Source organism: Nicotiana tomentosiformis, chromosome 10, assembly GCF_000390325.3.
Source record: "Nicotiana tomentosiformis chromosome 10, ASM39032v3, whole genome shotgun sequence".
NCBI lineage: Eukaryota > Viridiplantae > Streptophyta > Magnoliopsida > Solanales > Solanaceae > Nicotiana > Nicotiana tomentosiformis.
In genome coordinates, this window is record NC_090821.1 from 60127393 (window position 1) to 60144696 (window position 17304).

The 17304-nt window shown below is 38.2% G+C and overlaps 1 long non-coding RNA gene across 1 annotated transcript; it reads right to left on the reverse strand.

The window, feature by feature from the left end:
• Positions 1-6613: 6613 nt before the first annotated feature.
• Positions 6614-7552, reverse strand: LOC138900499 (uncharacterized). Its single transcript, XR_011411554.1, has 2 exons — positions 7207-7552; positions 6614-6853 (listed from the first exon to the last, which is right to left on the reverse strand). It is a non-coding gene; the product is annotated as an uncharacterized lncRNA (long non-coding RNA).
• Between the last annotated feature and the right edge of the window lie 9752 nt (positions 7553-17304).

Consider the following 17304-nt stretch of genomic DNA (forward strand, 5'->3'; position numbering starts at 1 on the left):
TTTGGAGTTAGCCGCGATTGTTCATGCTCTTAAGATATGGAGGCATTATCTGTATGGGGTGTCATGTGAGGTTTATATTGATCATTGCATCTTAAAACATTTGTTCAAGCAAAGGGATCTCAATTTGAGGCAGCGTAGATTGCTCGAGTTATTAAAGGATTATGACATCACTATTCTTTATCATTCGGGCAAGGCAAATGTGGTCGCGGATGCCTTAAGCAGGAAGACAGAAAGTATGGGTAGCTTGACATTTATTTTAGCGGAAGAGAGGCCACTAGCCTTGGACATTCAGTCCTTGGCTAACAGACTTGTGAGGTTGGATATTTCAGAGCCCAACCGGGTTCTTGCATGTGTTGTTGCCCAGTCTTCACTATTGGGGCAGATCAAGGCTCGACAATTTAATGACCCACATTTGGCAGTTCTTAGAGAGACGGTACTACAAGGTAGTGCCAAGGAGGTTTCTATTGGCGATGATGGTGTTCTGCGACTCCAGGGTCATCTATGTGTTCCTAATATCGATGGCTTGAGAGAGAGGATTCTAGAAGAGGCACACAGTTCTCGGTACTCTATTCATCCAGGTACTACGAAGATGTATCGTGACCTGAGACAGCACTATTGGTGGCGGCAAATGAAGAAATATATAGTTGAGTATGTGGCTAGGTGTCTGAATTGCCAGCAGGTCAAATATGAACACCAGAGGCCAGATGGCCTACTTCAGCAAATGACTATACCTGAGTGGAAATGGGAGCGCATTACCATGGACTTCGTGGTTGGGTTACCGCGGACCTTGCGGAAGTTTGATGCAGTTTGAGTCATTGTCGACAGGTTGACCAAGTCGGCACACTTAATTCTGGTTATGACTACATATACTTCAGAGAAGTTAGCCCAGATTTATATTAGGGATATAGTTCGGTTGCACGGTGTGCCTGTTTTCATCATATCAGATAGAGGCCCTCAGTTCACTTCGCATTTATGGAGAGCCGTACAGAGTGAGTTGGCTACCCGTGTAGAGCTCAGCACTGCATTCCATCCTCAGACCGACGGGCAGTCAGAGCGGACAGTTCAGATATTGGATGACATGCTAAGAGCATGTGTGATTGATTTTGGGGGACAGTGGGATCAGTTCTTGCCTTTGGCCGAGTTTGCGTACAACAACAGTTACCAGTCCAGCATCGAGATGGCTCCATTTGAGGCTTTATATGGTCGGCGATGTCGTTCTCCTATCGGGTAGTTTGAGCCCGACGAGGCTAAGTTATATGGTACTGATTTGGTAAAGGATGCCTTGGAAAAGGTAAAGTTGATTCAGGAGTGACTTCGCACAGCACAGTCTAGACAGAAAAGTTACGCTGATCAGAAGGCGCGCGATGTATCATTTATGGTCGGTGAGAAGGTTCTCTTGAAGGTCTCGCCGATGAAGGGTATTATGAGATTCAGAAAGAAGGGCAAGTTGAGCCCAAGGTTTATAGGCCCATTTGAGGTGTTGAGGCGAGTTGGTGAGGTTGCTTATGAGCTTGCTTTACCTCCTAGCCTAGTAGGGGTTCATCCATTTTTCACGTGTCTATGTTTCGGAGGTATCATGCCGACCTGTCACATGTGTTAGACTTCAGCACTATTCAGCTAGATGAGAGCTTGGGTTATGAGGAGGAGCCAATTTCCATTGTTGCTAGACAGGATCGCTAGTTGAGATCCAAGAGGATTTCTGCGGTAAAGGTTCAGTGGAGGGGCCAACCAGTCGAGGAGGCAACCTGAGAGTCCGAGGAGGACATGTGGAGTAGATATCTATATTTATTCAGCACTTCAGGTATGAATCTAAACCCGTTCGAGGACGAACATTTGTTTAAGAGGTGGAGAATGTAACGACCCGACCGGTCGTTTTACTTTCTAGAACCCCGTTCCCCTAAATAAGACTTCCCTTACATGTTTTTACTGATTTATGACTTGCGGGGATGGTTGGTTCGAGATTTGGAAGAGTTTGGGTTGAAATCGGAATACTTAGTTCCTTAAGGTTGGCTTGAAAGGCCAAGTTTGACTTCGGTCAATATTTTGAGTAAACGACCTCGGAATCGGGATTTGACGGTTCCAATAGGTTCGTATGGTAATTTCAGACTTGGGCGTATGTTCGGATTGGGTTTTGGATGACCCAGGAGCGTTTTGGCACCTAATAGTGAAAGTTGATTCTTGAAAGTTTTAGAAGTTCTTTAAAATTTGGTTTGGAGCGGGTTTTGGTAATATTGAGGTCCAAATGGAATTCCAAGACCGAGAATAGTTCCTTATTGTCATTTAAGACTTGCACGCAAAATTTGGTATCATTCCGAGTAGTATAAGTACGTTCCGGCGCATTGGAAGTAAATTGAAAAACTTGAAGTTCTTAAGTTTGATTCAATTGGTTTAGGGTGTGATTCTTAGTTTTAATGTTGTTTTGGGAATTCCGTGAGTTCGAGCGAGTCCGTTTTGTGATTTCAAACTTGTTGGTATGTTCGAACGGGGCCCGGGGGCCCCGAGTGTCGATCGGACGAGGCTCAAACCATTTCGAAAGTTGAAGCAACAACTGAAGCTCCCCAGTTCTGTCATAACCGCACCTGCAGTTGGCCAGCCGCAGGTGCGAGACCAGCGTCCGCAGATGCAGCCCCAGCCGATTCTTGCATGTGTGGCTCCTTCTACACAGAAGCGGGACCACAGAAGCGGGAGCCCGTCCGCAGATGCGGCCCCAGCCAACTCCGCAGAAGCGGACACCTGGTAAGCAAAAGCGGATCCGCAGGTGCGGCCCATGCACCGCAGGTGCAAAAATTGCTGGAGCAGTGAGGTTCAATTAATACGGGACTTAAGCCATTTTCACTCATTTTTTCTCACTCTTTGGGCGATTATTGGAGCTTCTTGGGAGGGATTTCCACCTAACTTTTGGAGATAAGTAATTTCTACCTATCGTGAGTTCAATACATAGATTTTTGGTAGATTTCAACATGAAAAACCTAGGGTTTGACAAGAATGAGATTTTTACCACGAAGTTGATCATGAAACTTAGTGATAATCATATATTTATGTTCCTTAGGTCATGGGTAATAACTTTCTTTAAAAATTTTCGGAATCCGAGCATGTGGGCCCTGGGGGTAAATTTTAGGAATCTTGCAATTTAGGTTAGGAAATCACTTAAATGGTGGAATTATGAACTTTTGAGCATAGATTGATTAGTTTATGTAATGTTTGACTAGTTTCGAGTTGTTGGGCGTCAAATTTGGAGGTTTGAGCGCGTTCTTGAATTGGGAAGTAGGCTCTGAGACGAGGTAAGTCTCCTTTCTAACCTTGTAAGAGGGAAATTACCCCATAAGTGAACTAAATTAATATGTGTTGTTGTTTGTGGGGGGAGGGGGAGGGCACGTATGCACGAAGTGACAAGAGTCCGTACGTAGTTACTATTCCTGCTATGTCCGGGTAGTCTTAGGCTTACACCATGCCTTGTTGATATTGTTATTGATTTATGTATATTGTTTGCCTTGTGAAGGGCGGAATGGAGTGTGCTTATTAAATGTTTCAAAAGGAATTGGAATTGAGGAAAAATAATAAAATCTTAAAAGTTTTCATTTGAATGTCGTATTTTGAAAAGAATGGGAGAGTACTATAATAATTTGTGAGATCTTTGTGTAACCGCGTCGCATGTATGATTCGTGAGCGGGGTAATTCCTTAAATTTATGTTTGATTGCGTCGTATGTATGATTCGCAAGCGGGGAAATAGATGCATCTATGGTTTGTGCCGTTCAACTCTCGGCAGTGCAAAATTTATATTTATGTTGGATCGGGCCGAACGTCCTCGGTGGTATTGTGTGTGACAGTAGAACGGAAAGTTTCTTTCATAATTAATATGGATTCATTGTTTGTGTGATCATATGTTTTAAAGGAAGCAGGTGATTAAGTTCTTAAATATGGTGATTTCTTGACCAGTTAAATTCTCGTTCTAAGTCTTATTGTTGTATACCATGCTTAATTAGAATCTCATATTATCATGTTATTAACCCCAATAAGTGTCGAAGTCGACCCTTCGTCACTACTTCTTCGAAGTTAGGCGGGATACTTATTGGGTACATGTTATTTTATGTACTCACGCTACACTTCTGTACTTAATTGTACAAGATCTGAGGCAGGTGCATCTGGTTACCAGTCTGGTGTGCAGTTTTGATTCCCATCTCGAGACTTCACGGTGAGCTCCCTTCCGAGCCGTCCTGCAGCAGCTGGGGTCTCTCTCTTATGCTCTATTTTTTCTGTCTATTTCCTTTCAGACAGTAGGCTAGTACTCTTTTGTATATTCTACTAGATTGCCCACATACTTGTGACACCAGGTCTTGGCACGTACTATAGTAAACTTATGATTTTGAATTTGTTTACTTGATTTTGATTAGTACTTGTTATTCCCATTTAATTATGTCCCATTTGTAAATTTCTAAATCTTTTCAACATAAAAAAAAAGAAATGTATCCGCTTAGTAAATTTATTTAAACGGAAAACTACTATTCTGATTAGTGTCGGCTTACCTGACAATGGTGTTAGGCGCCATCACGGCCTAAATTGAAATTGGGTCGTGACATAAAAATGGAGTAACACTACAACAAATGTGATATTTAACTACAAAACTTTTATCCACGATACAAAATTGTCACTAATTATTCACTTTTCGTGTTTAGATACATAATCCGCATACTTTTAGTGACGAAACATAAAATTTCGTAGCAAAAGTTTTGTCCACTAAAATTTTTCACCAAAATATTACTTGGTGCCATTATTTAATAACATTAGCCACGAATTTTATATTATTGGTGGCATGTTATTTTGTCACTAGTGATGTATCCAATTTGTGACAAATCATAATTTGTCTTAAAATTGGTAAAACTTTGGACACGAAAAAATTTCGTCACAAAAAATGCGTTATTACAATAGTGACAAAATAAAATTTGTAGTTAAACATGGTAAACTTTAGCTACAAAAGTTTATAATTTATTATGACATTAGTTTTTGTCACTAATAGTGCAAACAATTAGTGACAATTATTTAATTGTCTCTGTTTAACCTACAATTTAGTCACAACAAAAATTTTGTCAATAAAAATATAATTTTTAAATGGCTACGACTTGAATTTTATAGTTGAATAGTACAATTATTGGCGACAAAAAAGATTCATTGTTAAAAACTAAAAGACATATTTTTGTTCATGTATGATACATAAAATTACTTTAGGACTAATTAACCTTATGACTGAAGCACCCATCTTGAAAGATTATCAAGTTCAAGAAACTTGAATCCCATTTTATAAAGTTCTATTATGAAGTCTATATGACCTACAAAATTGAAAGAAATCAAAGTAAAACCGTACTCATTTTGATTCAATTGCCATATTTAACTTTAGAAAATAGAAAACCAAAAAACCAAATTAAAATTTAATAGAACCCAAGGAACACTTGCTGCTACAAAAATTTAGCTTCCACTTCAAAATTTCTTGAGATTAGAAGGTTAGTCCCCCAAAATGATCCTCCTTTATTTACCAAATTAACCTTATATCTAGCTCATCATTTTATTATAAATAAAAATAAATAGCACACTTCTTTAGCTCACTAATCACAATTAATAAGTCTATCCTCACATGATGCTTGTTAGGCTAACTAACCTCAGACGCCAAAAACACAAATATCAAAACACAACAAAAATTAGAGTTCTATTCGTCAATAAACATGCATAACACAAACTTAATTTTTTCTGAACTATTATTAGACTATACTGTTGACATATCATGTGATAATTAAAATAAATAAAATGCCTAAAAACATCACAATACTCTGAATAAAAAAAGTTATAAATTATATGCACTGTTAGTTTAGTTTAAAGAATGTTTTACACTATCAAGGAATGTTTTACTACTACTACTATTCTCATATTCACAATTCAAACTCATATATCAGAAATTATTGAATTAGGAATGTTTTTTTTTTTTCTAGGGAATCTGGGGAACTTGCTTCTCATCATAATTCCTGCAGTTTGTGAGGAGAAAAATAGTCCCTTTGGAGATTCAATTACATGCTCCACCAATGGAAAGGCCTATGCATCACTATCTATATGGCGGTACCTCCACAACTTTCTCATAAATCTTAAACAGCAATAACCCCTTCACCACTTTTTCTATCTTTTGCATCCTTATTTTGGGTAAATTCTTGATCAGTGACAGTGGCGGATCTAAAATTTAAACGATATATGTTGGTTCTAAGTTGAAGAGTGGCTTCTTAAATTTATATGTATGAAATTCTATTTATACTTGACTCTAGCTAGAGAAGTTTGAATGTTAGCCTCTAATTTGGGTTTCATATTGTGTAGATAGGAGCAGTCTATATATGGACTTATATCTATAACATAATCCGAGAATATGGAGTCCAACATAATACCTCAACTGTCAACATATAGGATTCTGGTGAAGTCCCAGATCTGTTATTGTCCGATAGCTGTACAAAATTGTTATCTTCACAGGATAGGCTACAATCTGATATGGACCATAAAGCTCAACTTGCAGTACCTCTCATTGGATATGAAACCACACAGGAGATTCTTTTCTGTCTATCATTTAACATAGAATTTCAATTTTATGCACTGACAAGGTAGAAAAACTTTTACAAGATAAGGAGTTTACAAGATCTATTACAACGGTTAGAGCTAACAAGAGTCATATGCCTACTTCTAAGCTGTATTCTAACAAAATAAGATAGAGAACAAGAATTTCAATAATGTTATCTCATTTGGCAGAGAAGCCGGCCTCTTCCATCTCTTTTCTACAAATGTCACTCAAACCAAAGCTGTGGCTTCTTTTTCTTTTTTCCTGGCCTGACAATAAATTTTCATGTGACAGACCATATTATTCACCAAAAAGAATCTCAGAGAAATAAATGTCCTTACATACAACACCACAAATAAGTGATTTAACATAAATGTAGTAATATACTTATCAAAAATTTGCTAAGATTCTTTCTAGTCATGATTGAATAAGGGTTATATCTAAAAAGGCAATGAGTACGAATTATAACTCGGTAAAATATAAGTATGATAAACACTGTTTTATCTACTACCAATAAAAGCATTCTTGCTAGGTATAAGATCAAACGTAAAATACATGAAGAGGAGAAAACAAAATGTGTAGTCTCTACAGACTTTTCCCTAAAAAGAACGAGGATTCCCACCGAATCACATTGTAAATCTTCAACATGATGAATGATTTGAGGTCCCAAAAATGTAAATCTATTCAGGAACGTGACCACGTGGGCTAACATACTTTCAAGTAATGGGATCCAGATTAGATTCAGTCCCACAGGCCAATTTTGTAAGTGCCATTGAACGGATAGGGGGTGACTGTTATGGACAAATTGGACATGAAACAATTGGTTATTTTCAGTTGTCATTTTTGACTATCTGGAAGCCAAGTATCCTAGAATCTCCTGGAGGTTATTAGCAAGGCATCTCTATGATGAAGAATTTTGCTAAGAATGAGTTCTTGAAGCCCCCTCATCCAAGAGGACCAAGATAATTTCCAAATAAAACGAAAGGGCTCAGCAATTAAGTTGGTGATATAACATAAAAGAAACGGCAAAGGGCCAAATATACCCATCTACTTTTGAAAATGGTCTAAAAATACATCTCATTATACTATTGGGTTATTTATACCTCTGAAGTCATACTTTGGGTTCAAATATACCCCTCATTTAAACGGAGGGACACGTGTCATCGTCCTGTTGGTCAATTCTAAATATCTTATAATTAATTAAAAAGACCCATTATCCATACCCGAATAATAATAATTTTTTTTTTGTAAAAACTAGAAAAAACTAAAAAATTCTTTTACTAAAAACTGAAAAAAAAAATAAAATAAAATTTCAGTTTTTACAAAAAAACTGCTTTAAAAAATTTGAAAAATATTTTCTAAAATAATATTTTTGTAAAAACTGGAAAAAGAAAATTAAAAGCAATTTTCTAAAGCAATTAAAAACTGGAAAAAACTGAAATATTTTTAACTAAAAACTGAAAAAAAAGAAAATATTTGTTTTTTCAGTTTTTACAAAAACATTGCTTTAGAAAATTAATTTTCAGCTCTTTTTTTTTCAGTTTTTACAAAAATATTATTTTAGAAAATATTTTTCAACTTTGTTTTGTAAAAAGTGGAAAACAAAATTTCATTTTTTTCAGTTTTAAGTAAAAAAAAAAAAAAAAAATCAGTTTTTCCAATTTTTACAAAAAAAAAGAAAATTGATTTTCAGCTTTATTGTTTTCAGTTTTTACAAAAATATTGTTTTAGAAAATATTTTTCAGTTTTTTCTAAAGCAGTTCTTTTGTAAAAACTGAAAAAAAAATATTTTTGTTTTTTTAAGTTTTTAGTAAAAAAGTTTATAGTTTTTTCTAGTTTTTACAAAAAACTAATTATTTTTCGGGTATGAATAATGAGTCTTTTTAATGAATTAATAGATATTTAGAATTGGCCAACAGGACGATGACACGCGTCCCTCCGTTTAAGAGAGGGGTATATTTGAACCCATAGTATGACTGCAGGGGTATAAATTATCCAGTAGTATAACGATGCGTATTCTTAGACCATTTTCGAAAATAAAGAGGTATATTTGACCGTTTGCCGTAAAAGAAAGGAAGAGCAATATGCCAATTGCAACCATCTGTTCATAACGCTTATAGCATTAGGCGGATGATTTATTTACCCTTTCACTATTCAGAGTTCATGTGATAGACACTAATAAAGTTAACATCTATCTATATAGAATAGGAGAAGGAAACTATATTAAGACAAATGGTATAATCACAAAAAGCCAAGTGGCATTGTTAAGACAAAATAAACTACCTTTTTAACTAATTTTTTTTTGAATTTTAAATTTTGAATTAATACACTACTTGAATTAATAAATATAGGTATATTATAATTTATCTATAAAAAATAAAAATATAAAAAAATAAACTACTCATTCAAATCTATCTATATAGAATAGGAGAAGCAAAAGATTATAATTTATCTATAAAAAACGAAAATATAAAAAATAAACTACTCAATCAAATTAGGGAGTAGTTTCAAGTTGAAGTTTTAAAACTATTTTACAATAAAAAACAAAAATAACAAAAAAATTTATAAAATTAATATTTTGTCAAATTATCCGCGCATCGCACGGGTTCTAACACTAATTTAAGAGAAGACAAAAGGAGAATCTGCTTTAGACATTTAAAGTAGAATAAATAAAGGACAGAGAGACCTACACATGCGGATATTACCTCAACACAACTATAAATGGCCTAATTATTTAAAACCAATATAATATATTAAAAAAGATGCATACCCAGCAACAGGTTACTGGCCTTACTATTATGAGGTTACATCATAAAACCAATGTCGTCATCATCATCTGTGTTATCGACTTCATCGTCATTAGTATAATTATTACCTTCATTCCCCTCATGATCACTGATGTACTCTACCATTGTGTCATCCTCTTCATCGGAATTTTCTTCGTCATAACCAACTTCATGTTCTGTTTGAGCCTCCAATTCAATTACAGTTGCATCTAGGGTAATCGAATCAACATCATCTTTATGTAGTTGACTAAGCATATTATCCATATCATTAACAATTGAATTACTTTCAAGTGATACATCTTGATATATTTCATCATTTGTAACATACAATTTGCCATTTTCTGTCTCTGAATTTTGCATCTCTAGCACATCATATAAGTGTCTATCTTGAAATTCGTATAACGCCAATCTAAAACAAATAAGAATATAAACATCATCAAACATTTGTTATCAATGACAAAAAAGTTCACTTTTGTATAGTTTTTAGAAATATCACATTTTCGTCACGAAATAAATTAAGTTCGTCATAAATTCACCATATTTAGTGACAAAAATAATTTATGTCCCAAAATCATCTTTTTATTGACTATGAATCAACTTTGTATTTTTTGACAACCGTAATTGTCACTAATTATGATAATTTATAGAGACAACTTTGTTTTGTCGATAAAAATAATTTTAATGACTAGATGATTGTTTTAACTACAAAATTATAATTGTCACTAATTATATAGTTAGGGAAGAAATACTTTTTTGTAGATAAAAGGTAGTCTTTAGTGACAAAATTACGAGTTTTCAACTTCGAAACACACATAACTTTAGAGACATTTGACGTCGTCACTAATTAAACTAAATATTTAGCGACGAGGCAGTTTTGTCGACATTAATGCACTTTTTAGTGACGAAATCATACTATTAAATACGATTATTTTTGTACTTTTTATGACAAATAAATCCGTCATAAATATTACGTATTTGGGGACGAAAAAAATATTTCGTATTTAATATATCATTATTTAGCGACGAAACACAAAGTTGCCTTTGTATGTTATTAATGGCGGTGTTTTAGAGACGAAAGATTAACAAAAAAAATTTCGTCACAAATAATCTTTGGTGACGAAAAGTGAATCATAGGTGACAAAATAATTCATCACTGATAATCAAATTTGTTGTAGTGTAAAATGGGACTGGAGGTGGTAATGAGGTCGCATGTCACGTGGTGTCCACCTTAGAAAAATATCAGTCCATGTGAATATTGTTTGGGCACATTGGAGGGCAGTAACGGACGGGGGGGGGGGGGGGGGTACTTTTTTACCAATTTTAAAACGTCGAGGGTAATATTGGACAAAAAGTATAACGGAGGGTGTAAATAATCCTTTTTGCAAAGTAAAAGAATATTTTTGACCCTTCTCCATGATAAGAATATAACTATGTAAGGGAACAAATAATTTATCCTAGCCAAATTTGTCAAAACCAAAATTTAAGCATTTACAACATATCTTTTACATATCAATATAACAATATACGATTTGATTCAACATTCAGCAAGGAAAAAAAAAACATTTGGCTCACACATCTCTTCAAGTAATTACTCTAGTAGTACACTTTCAATATTTTCTTGATGACAAACCAAATTTTATACAATTCCCAGAGAAAATAAACCTCTTGAGTCGAGGAGCTATCAGAATTAATTTTTTTACCCTCACAAGGTAAAGATAAAATGTGACTATACTCGGTATGTTATTATTGTCCCAGAGAAAACAAACATATTATACAATAGCATGACTATTCTCATCGGACAAATATATGTTGTTTACCCGAAAAATCAGATAACGTTAAATTTATATATGGTTCTAAGGATACGTGATACCCTTTGATACAAATCGTATAGAGAGATAGAAATACATGTATTCTTGACTATGAGAATGAAATTAACGAACCAAAAGAATGAGTAAGATAAAGTAAAACAAGCACAAGGAGATATCTTTGTATATGAGAAATGATCTTTTGTTACAGTGCATTCGGTATGTGTTCTTGCTTACGAGGATCCCCCCTTTATAATAGAGGGTTATTACTTCATTTATACCAAAAAATAATAAAATAAAGCATATAATGGAGGACCCATGATGAATTGTCTCTTCCACGATTCCCGCCAAGATTCTCTCTCTTAGTGCGGTTGTAACAGCTCTTGTTTGTGAGCTCGATACTGGCTCGAACTCGTTACTGGGTCGAGCCCTCGGTTTTGACTTGAGTTCGACCTTCGGGATGGGCGTGGCGCATTTCCGACCTCGAAGCTATGCCTTGCGGATCGATTTGGTTACGGGCTCGATAAGATTATCGAGCCGACTTCTCGAGCAGCCTTCGAACTCGAGGCTCGTTTGTACTATCTTCGGAACTCACTCCCAAAATCCCACTCCGGTTTCTTGCTACTCGAACTCGATCGAACGTAGGAAGGCCAAAATCTATTTCGACCGCATACAGATAGTCCTCTCGTTTCTCGGAAAAGGATGTGGCGAGAAACGATATGATTTTCCAACAACTCGATCAGATATATACTGACGTTTTCATCGATCCCGACCATGACGTATTTGATAGCTGTCCCATCGGTTCGGTTTTATCAAGGCATTTAAGGTGTCAGACGGTGGTCGGCCACCTCTGATATTGAACCGTCATTGCTTCAACCTATAAATGGCCTTTCCTTCCACCATTCATCATTTTTGCGTCTTCAATCTTCCAAATTTTCCAAGTTCCTTTTCGTCTTTTCTGAGTTTTCTGCCTGTAAATCTGTAAGTTTTACTGCAAACTCTTCTTTAGAACAAAAAAATATTTCCGTTCTTTGTTCACAAAATTTTTAAATGGCAAAGACGTCTAAATCTGTTCCACAAAAAGAGACCGCTTCTTCATCTCGACCTGTTGGTGGCGAGGATGTGGAAGAGCCCCGCCCTGAGGAATTCGTTCCGGTTGGGTGTTCGAATGTAGGCGACTTTAAAATTGAAAAGCCTTCTCCGATACCGGGCCGGTGTGAGCCGATGTCGAGGTACCAATGTTCAATTACCGAAAAGGTTCTCGATAAAGTTATACAGGAATGTAACTAGGATAATAAACTCGTAGTAATCCCATCGCCCGATGGATCAATTACTACCCATGTCGAAGGGTTCTTAAGTGTTTATACTTATCCTTTCACGTTGGGACCCCTAGACCCTGTCATCATTACCTTTTGTAAGAGGTACGATGTGACCCTCGGCCAAATCCACCCTTCTTTTTGGAGGATAGTGATTCTTCTTCGATTTTTCTCGAGCAAAGTCGAGGGGGGTGTCTTCACCCTCGATCACCTTATGCGCCTTTACAGTCCCCGACTTTATCGAGGAGGGTTGATCAAGCTTGCCCGCCGAGCAACCAAAGCGCCATTCTCGAGCATAGACGAGACCCGGGATCGGTGTTGGATGGGCCGTTTTGTTCGAATCAAAACTTTGGACCTGATCCCTGCCGATGACTTGCCATTTCCCGAGAAATGGATTATGAGCCGTGAGTAAACGTTTCTCTTTGCCCGTTTTGATTTTGTGATTGCCTTCTATTTTGTTGATCCATTTTTCCTAATTACAGTCGTAGCTCAAATGCCGGAACCGATCCCAGATCTTAGACAATGGGTTGGAAGTCTGGTGTTGCAGAGACCATACTTCGAGCGTGCTTGGGTTGAATTATCAAAGGGTCGATGGGAGGCCCGTAGTCATGGTAAATCTTTTTTTTTTGGTCGACTTGTCTCTTCATCGGTTTGTATGGTAAATTTCCCTCTTCCCTTTTGTAGGACTTGGAAAAGATGCAGTCATGAGGCCCTCATCTGGTGGCGAAGAAGTTCCTATCCTGAAGCAGGTAAAAGAAAGGAAGAGAAAAGACGTATCGGGCTCCCCGAGCTCGGAAAAGAAGAAATCGGCTAAGAGATCTCGAAAGCCGAAGTGGGCCTCTGGTGTTATGTCTTCTGAAGTGGTCCGCCATTTAAGGGACGAGCCCGAAGAAGGAGAGGAGAATTTAGCCTGCGTACGGGATAATGTTGTGATTCAACAGTCTTCCAATTCGGCGGAAGCAAATCAGGGAACCTTGGCTATAATCCTAGAAGAAAAAGAAACCGAGATTATCCCTTCTCGAGCTAAGATGATAGAAAGGGATAATAAGGGTGGATCTTCTCGGGCAGTAGAAGATATTTCAAAGGATGAGTTCGGGATTGTTGACATTGGCGGATCCCCTCAAATTTCGGATGCCATGATTCGAGAGGCCGTAATGTTGGAGGATCGGTCCTATGAGGGTATTCAGGAGTCGACCGATATCCATGGTTTTATGGAGGGGCTCGAGTCAGGTGCCTCGGAGAAGGTTACCAGTTTTGGTGGAATGCCGGTACCCAAAAAGGCGTCATGGTCAGGTTCTACCGAGCCTTCATCGATTCATAAACTGGTGGACTGATTTTCGGCCTCGAGTATCGATCCCGACCGAAGGCGAAAGATAGTGCTCTCCGTACCTGCGAATACCCTAATTATTTCTTCCCCTGTGGGGATTGCCAGTTACCTTCGGTCCTTGGTGACCGAAAGAGATCAATTAGTGCTGAATGCGGTGGGGCCCGCCTGTCTCTTCAACGAGGCCCAACATGCTTTGAATCAGGTAACTCTAATGGCGTTTTTGCCGCTTCTTTTACACATAGAGTTGCAGGTAATTCTAATGTTTCTCCTTTTGTTTGTGTCACTCCTTTCTTTCTTCTATTTGTTTACTCAGTTTATTTGATGGCAATGATTGAATCGGTGTTGCATCACGAGGCCTTTCTTTGAATCCGGGAGGAGCATGATGCCGAGTTTCGGAGCCTCACTGAGAAGAATGACTCGTACAAGCTCCTTAGTGAAAAACTTTGAGCAGATTTGACAGCGGCTTGGGAAGAGCATGAGGAGATTGATGAGCAAGTATTCTGAATGTTCCATGATAGTGAAGATGAAAAAGAGATAACCACTAACGATCCGATTCTGCAGGTTCGGCAGGGGATCGAGCAGATTGGACGGCTTAACTCACATGTATATGCGCTACTGGCCGAGGCGAAAGAATTTAAAAAGTGTATGGATAACCTTGCCTCAAAAAAGGAAGCCGTCAAAGCTCAGTTAGAGCTGTCTGATGCCCAACTTCGATCTGCGAAAGAAAATGCTTTGGGGCTGATCAAAAAGATGAAAGAGCTTCAACACCGGTTGGATTTGGCCACTTCAGATAAAGCATATTTGGCCAAAGAACTTGAAGTGGCCAAATATGAAGTGATCGAGGCCAATAGAAGAGCTGATGCCAAAGTGGCTTAGTTCAGGATCGATGTCGAGGTTAACCAAGCCAAAGCTGAGAGCATGGTCGAACATGAAAAATGGCAAGCTCAGAGAGAGGCTTTCAAGGAGGTCAGGGTTCAGGGCTTCGATGTGGGGGCCGATATTGAAGTTTCTAGGGAGGAGGAGAACAAAGCTCGGAGGCTGGCCTTTCTTGAAGAGGATTTCGATGACTCGGGGGAGTCTGAAGATGAGGATGGTGCTGAAAATATGGCCTCCAATGAAGATTGAGTCATTTAGGGCCTTAGGTCGTTCGCCACGTTCTTTTGATACCGCTTTCGGTTTTGTATAAAGAATTTCCTTTTGGCAGAGTAGCCGCCTCTGTACAAAAAAATTGTAAATATAAATCTTTCTTCCTTTTGAAGAAAAATAGCCTTTCAAACTAAATAGATAGTTTGAATTTTAATCTCTGTTGCCTTCGAGCCTTGTGGGTAGTCCCCTTTGGTTTATTGGGCCCGAGCAACCTTCAGCTTGAATAGTCAAGTGTTCGTTTGAATTTGAAGTGAGTGCTTGCTTGAACTCGAAATAAAAGTAGCCCGTAGGCTTATCATTTCCCCCTTTGACAGGGTTTCACCAAATTTTTTCAATAATACAGATTCGATCTCATCATCTTCCAAATCATTGCCCTTGATGGCACACGTGTAAGAAGTGACGTGTTCGTTAGGGTCGATCGTTCCGTTATATTTGGGTATTTCGGGCATACGGAATTTTTTGGGGATTGGTTTCGGGGCTGCACTCGAGGGAAAAGGCTTTTGAATGAATTTTTTTGAATCTAGCCCTTTTATCATTGGTGGAGCTCCCGGTATCTGATCGACCCTTGAATTATATGTTTCTACTTTTTTATCATTGGCTTTGATTCATTTTATGAGTTCCTCGAGCATTTTAGTAATTTCGGGAATAGTCCCCGATTCTTGCTCATTTGACTTCACTATGGCTAGTTCCATTCTGTGGGAGATTTCTCGAAGTGGATTGGGCTCCGGTCTGCTTTGTACCTGAGTTTGGCTATGCAACTGAGCTATCACTACTTGCTGGGCTTGTAACATCTCGAAGATCATCCGTAGGCTAACTCCGATCTCCTCCACGTTATGGGTGTCTCGAGCTACGGACCGAGTACCGCCCTGAATCCTTTTTTTTGATTCGAAACGTTGGTTCGCCTCAAGAGCCACTTGTGAATTGACATCTAGCGGTACTTCGACTCGAGATTTGGTGACATCGTTAATTCGCCTTCCGGCCCTAGGTGTCAAGTTATTGGTTTCATCTTGAAGGCCGACTTCGTGGTCGATAGGTAAAGCCATCAGTCGAGGGTTTTCCATCATTGATTTGAAGTTGCAAACTGGTGTGTATTGGAAATTTTTATCAAACAACCACTGTTACCCTCAGCCCCACGGTGGGCGCCAAACTATTTACCCGAAAAATCAGATAACGTTAAATTTGTGTATGATTCTAAGGATACATGATACCCTTTGATACAAATCGTATAGAGAGATAGAAATACGTGTATTCTTGACTATGAGAATGGGAATAATGAACCAAAAGAATGAGTAAGATAAAGTAAACCAACCACAAGGAGATATCTTTGTATATGAGAAATGATCTTTTGATACAGTGCATTCGGTATGTGTTCTTGCTTACGAGGATCCCCCCTTATAATAGAGGGTTATTACTTCATTTATAACAAAAAATAATAAAATAAAGCATATAGTGGAGGACCCATGATGAATTATCTCTTTCTCGATTCTCGCAAAGATTCTCTCTCTTAGTGCGGTTGTAACGACTCTTGTCTGTGAGCTCGATACTGGCTCGAACTCGTTACTGGGTCGAGCCCTCGGTTTTGACTTGAGTTCGACCTTCGGGATGGGCGTGGCGCATTTCCGACCTCGAAGCTATGCCTTGCGTATCGATTTGGTCACGGGCTCGATAAGATTATCGAGCCGACTCCTCGAGCAGCCTTCGAACTCGAGGCTCGTTTGTACTGTCTTCGAAACTCACTCCCAAAATTCAACTCCGATTTCTTGCCACTCGAACTCGATCGAACGTAGGAAGGTCGGAATCTATTTCGACCGCATACAGATAGTCCCCTCGTTTCTCGGAAAAGGATGTGGCGAGAAACGATATGATTTTCCAACAGCTCGATCAGATATATACTGACGTTTTCATTGATCCCGACCATGATGTATGTGATAACTGTCCCATCGGTTCGGTTTTACCAAGGCATTTAATGTGTCAGACGGTGATCGGCCACCTCTGATATTGAACCGTTATTTGTTCAACCTATAAATGGCCTTTCCTTCCGCCATTCATCATTTTTGCGTCTTAAATCTTCTAAATTTTTCAAGTTCCTTTTCGTCTTTTCTGAGTTTTCTGCCTGTAAATCTGTGAGTTTTACTGCAAACTCTTCTTTAGAACACCAAAATATTTCCGTTCTTTGTTCACGAAATTTTTAAATGGCAAAGACGTCTAAAACTGTTCCGCAAAAAGAGACCGCTTCTTCATCTCGACCTGCTGGTGGCGAGGATGTGGAAGAGCCCCGCCCTGAGGAATTCGTTCCGGTTGGGTGTTCGACTGTAGGCGACTTTAAAATTGAAAAGCCTT